The sequence below is a fragment of the Eschrichtius robustus genome, chromosome 3 (genome assembly GCF_028021215.1).
Source record: "Eschrichtius robustus isolate mEscRob2 chromosome 3, mEscRob2.pri, whole genome shotgun sequence".
NCBI classification, from domain to species: domain Eukaryota; kingdom Metazoa; phylum Chordata; class Mammalia; order Artiodactyla; family Eschrichtiidae; genus Eschrichtius; species Eschrichtius robustus.
The window spans coordinates 13,418,196-13,431,419 of NC_090826.1; the positions used below are offsets into that span (position 1 = coordinate 13,418,196).

The window sequence follows — 13,224 nt, forward strand, 5'->3', positions numbered from 1 at the left end:
GCCCCAGCCCCTGCGGGCGTCGGTTTCCCCACCCGTGTGGCGAGACGCTGGGTGGGCGGGAGGGATGGAAGCCCTCCTCCGGCCGCGGGGTGGGGGCCGGTTGGGGGAGCTCCCGGCCTTCCGGGGGTCGCCGGGCGCGGCGGCCTGGCCAGCAGGGGTTAAGCGGTGACTTCAGCCGCGGCGAGCAGGCCGGCGGGCCGGGCTGGCAGGCGGGCGGGGGCGGCGCCGCGTCGCGTTGTGCGCGGCGGCTGGACCAGGCCGCTCGGCAGCGGCGGCGGCGGCGGCGGCGGCGGGCGCACCCGGACCGGGCCGTGACCTCGCGGGCGGCGCGCGGCGCGGCCATTGGCTCGGGCGGCGGCGGGCCGGGCGGCTGGGGCGCGGGGCTGGGCCGGCCCGGCCATGGGCGCCCGCGGCCGCCGGGGCAGCTGAGGTGCGGACGGCCGCCGGCGCCTTTGTGAGCGGCGCGGACAACAAAGGCGCGGCCGAGCGGCCGGAGCCGGTGAGTGCGGCCCGCGGGGCGCGGGGCCGGGCGGGGGGCTCCGCGATCCCCGAGACCCCGCCAGGGTGTCCGTGTGGCTCCGGGTCTCTCAGGGGCCGTGGGCGTCCCTGTGCGAGTGTCGCCGAGTCCAGGGTCTCGGTCTCCCGCGTGGTCCTGGTCTCCGCTCGTGCGTGATCCTTGTGTCCCCGATTCTCCGGGGGAGAGTCTCTCCCGGAGCCCGGGTCTCCTCCGTGTGCCCGGTTGTGTATGCGAGTGTGTATCTCAGTGTCTCTGGGGGTGAGGTCCCGGAGCTGGGGTTTCCTCTCTGTGTGTATGTATGTCCTGTGACATTGGAGCGATTGTATTGCTAGTGTGTGTGTGTGTGTGTGCGTGTGTGTGTGTCCCCTCCCCCCATGGGAGACTCTGTGTCCCTTGGGTGTCCCATCCCTCTGCATGACTCCTGTCTGGCTTTTGTGCATCTGTGTGTGTGTGTGACCTCTGCAGGTTCTGGCAGGGACAGTTTGGAAATCCCCCCACCCCCACCCTGGGCTTCACTTTCCCTTTGGTTCACCCAGGCCTTCAGGTCCTGCTGTCACTGTGGTTCAGCTCCCCCCTGCACTGACCTGAGGGTCCCTGGGATTAAGTGGAGTCAGGGATGCTCTTCTCGCCTCTGCTCTGGGCCCGCCTCTCGCACCCTGGACCCCTGCCCAGAGACTGGACGGGGGCGGCCTCCTGGAGGAGGGGAGTGTGGGAGGAGGGGAGTGTGGGAGGAGAGGATGTCCTGGTCAGCCGGCAGGCCACGGCCACAGAACCCGGTCAGGCCTGGACACTTCTGGAGACAGAAAAGTGTGTCCGGGACAGGCTCTGTGAAGATGAAGACCAGCCTCCTGGGCCTCCGGGGGTGGTCTTTGAGAGGGAGGCCAGGCCTGCTGTAGGGGAGTCTGGGGAGAGTTCTTCCTCCCTCTTCCATGCTGGGGTCCTGGGGCAGGGGGTCAGGAAGCTTCCTTTAGCCTTGAGAGCCTGAGGACCCTGCCTCGGGCCACAGCAGGGAGGTGGTAGGGGTGGGCCACCCTGCCCACGGGCTCTGGAGCTGAGACTTTGTCTCAGAGGCCTTGGCCTTCCCGAGGCCTTCAGTCCGGGGAAGTCATGCTCTGCCTGCTGAAACCCCATCTGTTCCTCCTCGGAGGCTGGGGAGAGAGGACAGGTCGTGCAGGCTTATTAACATGCTCAGGTCTTCTCTGCAGGCCCTGCCTGAATGGCCCTGAGTGGCAGCATCCATCCGTCCCTCTGTCTCTCCACCCAGCACTATGCCCTACAGTGTCCAGGCCTCGGGTATATAAACTAGAAAGGAGGGCACAGTCTGGAAATCTCCAAGCTCCCTGTGGCTGGGTTAAAACTTCTCGGGATGGAGCTCTTCTTCTGGCTTGTGAGGCCTCGGGTTGTGCCTGCGTCTTTCTTACTTTGCTCCATCACACTTGCCTTTCCGAGTTCCCCTGCTCCTTCCTCTTCCACCAGAGGGCCGTTGCCTTAGCTGGTCCCATCCTTCCACTCTTCGCTTCTAACTCAGGGATCTCCTCCTCTCTGGGCAGCCAGGCTGGCTCCAGAATTCCTGTTCATGATGCTCTTAGAGCCCTCACTGCGGTCGGGGTGGGTTTTTACCCCTCCCGGTGGACTATAAGCCTTCGAGAGTAGGGCCATGTCTGTCTTGATCACCAGCACCTGACACACAGTAGGTGCTCAGTAAATGGTTGCTGATTATGTGGATGCCCAGGAACTAATGGTTCCTAAATTGTCCTGTTTCACAGGTTAGCTTTGAAGGAGTCTGGGGAGGGGGAAACTTGGTGGACTTCTTGGGACCCAGGTACCAGGTTCATTTAAGAGGAAGGCCTACTGTTATTTAAGTAAATAGTAAATTAACAGATAAATCAACAGTAGATTAAAAGCTCTTTATGGAACCCGGTATGTGCCAGGTGCTGGGCTAGCTGGTGCATATATGTCATCTTTTAAACGGTGGGAAGGAGCAGAGTGGAAAGAATATAATCTTCTTAGATAAGTTTTAAAAAGGTAAAGTGGGTGATATGTACTGCATATATATGTATGATAATAGTAGCTTAGATTTATGTTGCTCTTTCATGTCTGCTGTCTTTTTGTTTCTACAACCACCCTGATAATTAGGCAGTGAAGATGGGCTCATACCCATTTTACAGATGAGGAAGATGAAGCACAGCATTTAAGTGACTGCCGAAGGTCACAGTCAGTGAAGGACTCAAGCCTGGGTCTCCCTGACCGCCCAGTCCTTGCTTTCTTCTGCAAGCTTGTCTTTAGTATCTTTGGATTCTCATCTGCTGTCCTTGCCCTCAAGTCCAGGAAAGACAGTCAAACTCATAAACAGTGGAGTAGGCCAAAGTTCTCCTTCCTCCCCCACTGTGCCGCCTGGGCCCCAGCTCAGCTCCTTTCTTGCCATGTGTCCCTGAAGAGTTCCTTGGTCTCTCTTTGCCTCAATGGAGGGCATTTGAGTCGCCTTCCTTTGGGGTCCTAGTCTAATGAGCTCCCAGGAGTGACCCGTCCTCTCACAGCCTGTGCCCGGCCCCGGGCAGTGGTGTGCTGGAGTCTGTACTGAAGAATGAGATCTGATCGCTAAATTTTAGGCGTTTTGCGAGTTGGCTGTTAACCTGCAAGTTTATAGTGTGTAAACTGGCTGTAGTGTATAAATTTACAATTAAAAAAATTATACCAAAAACAAGGGTAATAAGTACTCAGAATACAGTACTTCCTGATTATTTCACTGTTTTTCACAGTTACCTATGTATTTGTGATTATTTATATCTTTTGTGTGTGTGTGTGTGTGCGTGTATATATATATATATATATATATATATAGATCCTTTTATATGTGTCTGTATGTGTGTGTGTATATACATATATATATACACACATACAGATCTTCCTCAACTTCTGATGGGTCCTGATAAACCCATTGTTAGTTGAAAATATTGTAAGTTGAAAATACCGTAAGTCGAGGGAATTCCCTGGCAGTCCAGTGGTTAGGACTCGGCGCTTTCACTGCCAGGGCCCGGGTTCAATCCCTGGTTGGGGAACTAGGATCCCGCAAGCCATAAGGTGCGGCCAATAAATAAATAAATAAATAAATAAAATGTTTAAAAAAAAGAAAATCTCATAAGTGGAAACTGCATTTAATACACCTAACCTACCGAACATCATAGCTTAGCCTCGCCTACATTGAACGTGCTCAGAACACTCCCATTAGCCTACAGTTGGGCAAAATCACCTAACACAAAGCCTATTTTATAATAAAGTATTGAATATCTCACGCAATTTATTGAACACTGTACTGAAAGTGAGAAACAGAATGGCTGTCTGGGTGCACAATGGTTGTAAGCGTTATCGGCTGTTTACCCTGGTGACTGCACGGCTGGCTGGGAGCTGCCGCTTGCTGCCCTGCCCTGCATCACGAGAGTGTTGTACTGCATGTCACCAGCCCGGGAAAAGATCCAAATTCAAAATTCCAAGTACAGTTTCCACTGAATGCGTATCGCTTTCACACCATCATAAAGTTGAAAAATTTAAGTTGAACCTTTGTAAGTCGGGGATGTAATGTACATATGGGTGTGCTCCTGCCATCTCTTCCCAACTCTGTTCAGCGGTCTCACCTTGTAGCTTCAAAGTGGCCACAGTGAGAGCATTTATACCACAGAAATTGGAAAACGCTGCAGGTGTCCCAGTTCTCCCCCCTGTGGAGAACCAGCTGTTAAACATTTACCAGCACACCATGGGAATCTAGCAGTGAGCTCCCTGAGCACAGCCCCCCCCCTGGAGCTTGCATTCTCATGTGACAACAATCCAGGGCTGGTTCAGGGTCGTCACAGTGAGAGTGGCAGTTGCTGGGCTGGGTCTGCTATGATGGTAGGGTTATAAGTGGCCCTCAAATGAGCTCTCCACTCCAGAAACTGACTTATCTTCCCATGCACCAAGAAGAGGGGACGTGGCATGAGGATAAGTTTCAGTTAATTGAGAGCCTGCTTTGCCATTGATTGAAAAACCACACTCAAGATGACTCAGGTAGCTGGGAGGCAAAGTGGTTAGGGTGCCTGAGGAGAGACTGTGGACGAGTCAAATAGCTTGGGGCTGGTGAAGGTGTGATGGCCGGGACTCGGGTGGCTAGAGCTGTCTGGGGGTGGCTTGGGCAACAGTGGACAGGACCCATCCATATGGATTCAGGGACAGAGTAGAGTCAGACTGTTGAACGGGCAGGCTGTAGCTCTTGTACAGTCTGAGAGCCCTGGTTGGGAGAGGGGCATGAGCACAGTTACATACAGCGGGGGTGTGTGCAGAGTGTAGCAGAAGAATGGGTGGGGAGAGGGCAAGGGTCTGGGTGGAAGGAACAGCATGTGCAAAGGCTCGGAGGCACGAGCTGTTGGAAGTTCAGTCTGGCTCAGGTGTCAGGTGAACCAGGAGTCTGCAGAGCTGGTGGCAGAGCAGGGGAAGTCCTGAACCTTTCTCAAGTCAGAGCGCACAGCATCACCTGGGTACCAGCAAAGGAACGCTGCCAGCCCCCTTCTGCCAGGGGCATCGTGCTCTGCGGATCACCCCCTCCCCTGAAAGTCTTTAAGTTTTCCGGGTAGTTTCTTGTTATCCTCAAGCTTGCTGCTGTTCCAGCCCTAGCATCTGTGGCTGGTGGATTCATAAAAAAAAATTCCATTTTATTATCAGGCCAAAAAAATACAGAATTGGGAAGGTGGGTCTGCTGCCCTCCCTCCACCCCAAAGCTAAAAGTAACGGTTATTTAGGTTATCCAGTATTTTGATTACCTCTGCTACTTCTGCCCTTCATTTAGGCAGATAATTGGGAGCTTGTTTGTTTAAAGACAACTCATGTTACTTTAATGCCTGTATGTGGCAGACTTTTTTCATGCATCAATTCATTTAATTCCCACACTGATCCTGCAGGTGGGTACTATTACCCCATCTTATAGATAAGGAAACTGAGTCTTAAAGAGGCTGAGTGACTTTCCCAAGGCCACAGTATAAGTGGCAGGATTCGAACCAGGTGGGCCCTGAGCTCTTTCTACAGTCCCCCTTTGTTCTGTTTTCCCCTTTGCCCTTTGAGGAGGGGTGGAAGAGAAGATTCGACACATGTCTGGAATCTCAAAACACTCAGCCCTTCTTCGTTGGAAGTGAACGTGTGTTTTCCCTCCCATATAGCTGGGTTCATCACCCTGTGGTTTAGGGTCAAGGCCTAGAATAGAACTCGGTGCCCAGATGGACCGCTAGTCCTGGTGTCTGGAAAGTGCTCGTATAACGATGGCTCGTGTTTATGGAGAGTGCTGATTGTAATAGCTCATACTGACGGAGTGGCAGGCTCATTGGCGGGTGCGGGGCTCGCAGGAGTTTGTTTGGTCCTCGGCAGTCCTGACAAGTGGGCTGTATCATCAGCTCCGTTTTACAGCTCAGGTAAGTTATCTTGCCTGCCCGGAGACATGTAGCGCGGAGGAGCGAAAGCAGCGCTGCTTGACCTTGTTCTGTTTGCCCAGAGCCCCAGCTCTCAACCCTGTGCCCTGGAGCCGTGCCACCCCTTCCAGGGCCTGGCCTCTCTGTGCCTCTGACAGACCCTGGCAGCGGGTTCCACATGCCGTGGGAACTCGGGGCGGGCAATCGATCGCTTGGCCAGCAGTGCAGGTTGTGCCCACCCCTTGGTCAGAGGCTGGTGCTGAGCCACGAGCTTTACCTTTTCCTGACCTGTCCGTCGAGAGAGAACCCCCTGCCAAGCGGCTCATCTTTCCACTGACCTGTTGGGAGGGTGGCCTTGGCCCCGGCCTCACCACCACCTCGTTGCAGGGACGTCGCCAGTCCGGGGCAGTGCAGGTGGCTTGGGGTGACCCCTGTCCATGACTGCACATCGGGCCTGAGGCGAGGTGGCATTTCTGGGTCTGGACCCCCTCCTACTTGAGAGCCTGGCCTCTGCAGGACCCCCCTCCCAGCGGCTTCCTGATTGGTATGCATCCCTGAATTCCAGCCCTGAGCACGCGAGGCGAGGCGGGAACCAGCTCCCATCACTGCCCTCTCTTCATTGTTTGAAGTGGGCAGACTTGGAGCGAGCTCTAAAAATACGGGCTTTTTATTCAATTTCCCTAGAAAAACAATGGTTTAAATTAAGTAGAGGAGTAACCGTCTCTGGAAATCGAAGAAAAATATTCTGGAACCCAGACGTTACCCAGAACCTTTGAATTTCTTTTAAAATAAGGGTTTATTTTACTTTAAATTATGCGTGTATTATGTGACCATTGAAAAAAACTTGGAATATACAGGGAGAAGAAGATTAAAATGCCCCTTGTTGCGCCACCTGAAGACAACCTGTCTTAGTACTGCAGTGTATAACATTCATTTATTCAGCGATTCATCTGATCATTCGGCAAGTACCAATTTAGGGCCCACAAAGGGCTGGGTCTGTGCTGGGCGTGAAGGGGGCGCAGGTAAATGGTACCCTGCTTCCTGCTGGACCTCTTTCTTTTTTTTTTTTTTTGGCTGCACCACGTGGCAGGTGGGATCTTAGTTCCCTGACCAGGGATTGAACCTGTGCCCCCTTCAGTGGAAGCGTGGAGTCTTAACCACAACGGCCAGGGAAGTCCCTGCTGGGCCTCTTTCTATGCTGGACCTTGGGTAACTCACTTGGCCCTTCTGTATCTCAGTTTTCTCATCTGTAAAAAGGGTGTAATACAAGTACACTGCTCAAGACAGTGCCTGGCCCACTGTCCTGGCAGAATTGGTGGTTCTTACCACAGTGACCAGGCCAGTTGTAAGTAGCCTTGCCCTTGTGGATCTTATGTGATGGTGGAAGAGAGAAAAGCCAGACAAACGAGTTAAAGTAACCGCATGTCATGGAATTAGTCCTGCCAAGGAAACAACCTAATGTGGTAGGATGGGAATAGCAGGGGCTGGGGGGAGGCTGTTGGGAGAGGAGGGGGTGTACGTGGGGGTTAGTGGTGCAGAATTCGTCAGCTGGAGGTGGTGAGGAGGGCCCCTCTGAGGAGAGGCATTTAAGCTGAGTCCCAAATGACGAGGGAGGACCGCCCCCTCCCCCTCCCCCTGCAAAGAGCAGACGGAAACGTGTTCCAGGCAGGTGCACAGCACATGCAAAGGCCCTGAGGTCAGAATGATCTTGGCTGGTCTGAGCAGGAGAAAGCCCAGGGCTTGCAGCGGCCAAGGCGGGGAGGGCAGTATAAGGAGACGCTGTGGAGGGCCATGTGGATCAAGGCAAGCAGTTAGGATGGCTAATCCAGGTGCAGCAGGAAGCCATCAGCAGTTTCTTTTTAGTTTCCTGTAAATACCTTTATTCATGAAATACAATCCCAAGATTCCAGCTATAAATAGCTCTGGAAAGAAATTTATGTTTTCTTCAGATAATTTATTCAGAAATAACTGAGTGCCTATGACGGGGAAGCACTGGAGTGGATGCTGGAGGGTGAGGGATGGCCTCATAGATGAGAAAGGGGAGGCCTCGCCCGCAGGTGACTGGTGACCGCGTGCCTGCATCCCGCCCCGCTGACCCCTCCCGCAGCCTACTGGAGCCTTGTGGGCCCCGACTCGCCTCAGGAAGGGACCCTCTGGCTGCAGGAGGAGAACCGGCTGTGGGCACCCGGGTGGACTTGGGCCCGGAGGAAAGGCTCGGGTGGCTCGGGTATGAGAGGTGGCCATGGAGCTGGAGAGAAGACTTAGAGAAAGAATCGGCTGGAATTGCTGGTGGATTGGTCACAGGGGCTGAGGGAAAGAGAGGAATCAAGAGGAGCCAAGACTTCTAGAATCTTCTTTTGAGTGTCTACGTGGGTGGTGGTGTCATTACAAAAAGGTGGTTCTGAGGGGGTTGAGAGCATGGCTTTGGAGAATCCAGGAATCCAGCTGGGGACAGGTTCACGTTGAGAGGCTGGCTTAGAAGTCCACGGGAGAGGTGGGGGCCCCTTGGCTGGGTGTCATTAGCATATAGATGGCGCAGGTGGGACCACCCAGAGGCCAGGTGGAGGAGGAGGATCCAGGAGAGGAGGCCAAGGAGGGGCAGCCAGGGTGCTAGCAGGAGAAGGGAGGGAGAGTGGGGTCTCTGGGAAGCCGCCACGCCACGCCACGCCACGGGACCTGTTGCAGAAGAGAGCTGGTGGGCCACAGGGCTGCAGGCCGTTGAGAGTGGAAGTAAGACCAGACAGAAACACGGAGGCAGTTTGGGCCTTTATAAGGGCACTTTTGGAGGAGGGATGGGGTTGGAATCTGCAGTGGGAGTGGCTGGGACGACGGGAGGGGAGCAAGGAGAGACAGCGTGTGCGGACAGCGCTGAGATGTTGGCCAGGCAAAGGGGGGTTGGAAAAAGATGTCTCGGGTGGAGGGGAAGTGGGGGGACCCAGGAGAGTGGTTTGTGCTGGTGGCCAGGACTGCTCCGAGAGGGGACAAGACACAGGGGGCAGCTACGGGAACCGGATCTTTAGGCGAATGAGAGAGGGTGGTACCCAGTGTGATGATGTGGGAGTGGGGGGGAGGCATTGGCCCTTGATGGGAGCCAGGATGCTCTTAGGAAATGGGAGAAGATGGGATAGATTTGGATTATACATGAGGAGAAGTTGGGGACAGTCCCATCTGATGGCCTCATGTTTCTTAATGAAACCTGGACCAGAGGACGGTGAGGTAAAGGCCCCCCAAGACTGCTCCCCCCGGGAGAGGTCATTCTGCGGCCACTAAAGGAACAGGCAGAGATGGCTGGGTCCCCACAATGACGGAAGCAGCCTCAGCCCGCCTTTGTATAGACAGAAAGGATCAGAGAGGTCAGTGGTTGGTCTGAGATGGCACAGAGGGGCTGAGCCCTCATTCCCGACTCAGTGGGGCTCACGTTCTCCGGGGCACTGGGCTGCTCGGGTGTGGGTCCCGTGCCAGCAGACGGGGGCAGCATCCAAGCCAGTTGGGAGGGTGGTGTCAAGGACACTCGGACCCTGCAGCAGGAGCTCAGCGCCCCGTGTCACGCCCGTCTCCTACTTTTCTTCCCCAGAGGTCAAGTGCAAGGAACTCACCTCTTCGTGCCAGGCACTGGACTGAGCACTCTGGGAGGATTAGGTCGCTGAGTCCTCACGGTAAGTGAGGTGCGGGTGCCGTTATTGTCCTCCCTCTACAGCGGGGAGAGGGGTCCCGAGAGGAGAAATACCACCCAGCAAGCCTGTGCCAGCCACAAAAGGGGGGTGAGGGTCCGCACCCAGCGAGTCCAGCTGCTTCTCCCACGCACGCCCGTTTTGCAGAAGAGGACGCCACAGCTCGTGGATTCGTTAATTTGTTCTCAGTTGCTTGTCCTCGCATTCCTCTCCTCCCAGCATATATTTACTGGACACCCCCTGGGAGCCGGGTACTGGGCTAGGAGCTGGAGATGAGTGCAATACGGTGACCACCTATCTGGGGTTGGGGGAGCAGACAGGTAACCGTGGAGGGAAAGGAGAGTGCCCGACCCAGGCACAGGGGCTCACCGGAGCTTCCCAGGGAGTGCTGGGCGAAGCAGCCTAGAGGCAGAGTTGGTTCTGGGAGAGGGAAGCGTCCCAGGTGTGTACAGAGGCTGGGGGTGAGTGCAAAGTAGGGCCCTGCGAGGTCAGGAGGGGTGCGGTCAGGAACACCACTTGAGAACTCTGTCCGTCTCGCTAGGAGCTTGCACTTTATCTTGACCATGGGGAGCCATTCAGTTGTTTCTAGCTGGGGAGGGGCACGATCAGCGTGGTCAGCACTTTTTGTCCTGGTGGGGGCTGAGGTGGAAGGGACAGGAGACATCAGGGAGACATTTAGAGGCCGTTACAGGCCCTCTGATTCCTAGGTTGTTCTGCGGGCTCTTGCTGCTTTCTTCGTGCTTCCCAAACTCTGCTCATTTCTCTTGTCTAAAAAGGTTCCCGAGACTCAGAGAGGTTAAGCAACTTGCCTGAGGTCACGCAGCATGACACGGCATCCAGGCTCCTGCTGGTTTCTTGAGTGAAACAACCAGGGTCTCAAAGGTGGAAGCAGGTGGCAAGTAACCTCTGCGAGGGGCTCACAGGAGGCTCCAGTGGACCGTCACCACCTGCAGGTCCCCCTGTGCCTTTAAATGTTGTCCTTTTGCCGGTCTCAGAGGCTGGGTGGGACTTCTGGGAGGGAGGAGCTGGGCTGCTGCTGGGAACTGGGAGTCCGGCCTTCCCAGGAGCTGGGGCCCCATGTTTAAGCAGTTTCCTGGGGAACTGGCTTCCTCCCCAGTGAGTGATGAGAAAACTCTCTGGGGCTGGGCCAGGTCATGGGAGGCCAGCAAGGGCGGCGGTCTCCGCTGGGGAGGATGGCTGTATTTTACTGATGCCAGGCAGAGGCCTCCTTCTCGGGAGGCTGGAAGAGATGGGGAGCGGTTCCCAGAGCCCTGTTCCTGTGAGTCCCGTCACTTTGGGCAGGTGTCTTGCCTCTCTGGAGTCTTGGCTACCTCATCTGTGAGGGAGGGATAATAGTAAACGTGCTCCCGAGGGATTGAAAAAATAACCGGTGTTTTTCACTGAGGGCCTCAAGTGTGCCAGGCAGCACGCATTATCTTCTTTCAGTTCGTGTGGCAACCTTTGAGGTATGTAGGGTTATCTTCATTTTACAGATGGGGCAGCCGAGGAACAGAGAGGGTAATTCACCTGAAGTCATACAACTTGTAAGTGGCAGAACTTGAACACTGATCCGTCTGACTCTGGAGCCCTCCCTTGAAACCCCTTTGGTCCCTGTCAAACTTCCTTGGCAAATCACCTGATAGAATCTTCTGGGGCTCCAGCTTTCTGGCCACCCCCACTTTGGGGCACCCCAATCTAGTCCAACCCCGTAAGTTTTATCACGAGGCCTTGGAGCCCCAGTGGGCCTAGGCCCCTTGCTCATCATCTCACAGCCACTTGGAGCAGACTTGGGACAAGAATCCCAGCATCCCAGGGATACTGGCCTTCTGCCCTTTCGCTACCCCAGGGCCTCAGGAAGACCACCGGACTGGGAGCCCGTCACCTGGGTTCTAATCCCACCTCTTCCTCAAACCAGCTAGGAAAGCTTGGGCAACATTTCATCCTGCCTCTAACTTGACCCTAAGCCTCAGTTTCCTCTTCTGCAAAATGAGCAGGTGGAGAATCTAGGGTCTCTACCAATTCTAATAATCCACGAGTATAGGATTTCAGATTTCTGGGAGTCGGCAAGAGTCAAACATCTGCCACGTTTTTCTACTTCCTGTCCTCTGTTGCCTGGGAGGCAGGGGGAGATTGAATTGAGAAAACAACTCAGAGAGCCCTATAGTTAGATAGCAGCTTATGATCTAAGCATTGATGGAGCGCCCTGTGTGCCAGGCACTGAGCTGGCCGCTTTGCGTATTAACTGAATGGTGTGCTCACCAGGGAGGTGGGTATTATTAGCTACGTTGCAGGTGTGGAAACTGAGGAATAAAGAGGTTAGCTAACTTTCCCGAGGGCCAGGCTATACAGTTACCTTTATACGAGAACTGGACTTAAAAACCCAGAGGCAGTGCTAAGGGTCTGTGCGGGATCCGTCCTGCCTCGTGGCCCATCGTACGGAGCTCTTGGTAAAACCGGCTCTCTGGGACCCCAGATGGAAAAATCCACCCTATCCATCCACCCTTGAGCGATGGTGATTGGGGTCCAATCTGGAAACACTCAACGGATGAGTCACAGGGAGGATGATGAAGGGATGATGGCAGGGAGAGCAAAACAGTGCTTAGTCCGCCGTCGGCCAGAGCTCAGCCTAGCCTGGCAGCCCGGCCACAGAGCGCAGGCCGCCGCTGTTTACAGAGTCGAGGATTTGGGACCAGGGAGAGGCTGTGGCTGACGGGGAGGGAAATGGGAGCTGAGGGTAGGACAGTGGGGTCGGACTCTTGTCTAGAGCTGGAAGGGCCTTCTGGGATTATCTGCTCCAAGCTCCTAATTTTATGTATGGGACATCTTAGTCTGGAGAAGGGCCGTGACTTGCCCCAGGTCACACAGCCAGTGACAGCAGACCCGAGAACAGAAGAGGATTTGGGAGCTGGATCCTCAGCTTCCTTCTGGCCACTGTCGTGGGGATGACTTCCTGCCCAGGCCCTGCTGCTGCCTGCCCTCTCTCCCTTCCATCAGAAGATCAAGAGCAAGAACAGCGACAGTAAACAGAGGAATCATCTTGCTGAGTATAAGCACGGTGGTCGCCAGTATGGACTCTGGAGGCAGGCTGTCTTGCTCAAGCCTTGCCGTCCCCCCACCCCCTTCCTCGCCCTGTGACTCTGGGCAAGGCATGTAATTCCTCTCAGCCTCCAACTTTCTTCATCTGTATCATGATTCAAGCAGATTCTGAAATTGCAGGACTTTTCAGTGCCTTTAACGTCTAGAAGGGCAATTTCTACCCTGGTTCTTCCATGGTCTTTGACCACTGGACACCTTTTTTTGCACTGAGTATCTATTAGCATATTTCAGGACACAGGTATTCCCCCAGATGTGCAGACTGAGAAACACTGATGTCGGTGGTTCCTCAGGACTATTTAAACATTGGAACTCAGGCACTGTGGACTGATCGTAGAGTTTTGGGGAGACATCCCTACTGAGCTGTGACATTCAGCACCCTCACCAGTCTCCTTGGGATGCATAACTGACCAGACTGTTCCTGCTCATTCCATTCTCTGACGCCTCCTCCTTCCTGGAGCACGAGCTGCTTTATCACCGTACGTGGTGGAAACAGGAGGCTTCCCTGATTGGA

The 13,224-nt window shown here is 54.7% G+C and overlaps 1 protein-coding gene across 4 annotated transcripts in view; it reads left to right on the forward strand.

Moving 5' to 3' along the window:
- The first annotated feature begins 391 nt into the window (after window positions 1-391).
- Window positions 392-13,224, forward strand: part of ARHGEF10L (Rho guanine nucleotide exchange factor 10 like) — a 143,324-nt gene continuing 130,491 nt past the window's right edge. For 2 of the 4 annotated variants that reach the window (XM_068539015.1, XM_068539022.1), the window contains exon 1: window positions 392-499. The gene's annotated coding sequence lies outside the window, so the exon portion shown is untranslated. Of the gene's footprint in view, window positions 500-9,520; window positions 9,603-10,393; window positions 10,571-13,224 lie in introns of all 4 variants that reach the window. The other 2 variants (XM_068539016.1, XM_068539017.1) reach the window with 2 other exon arrangements.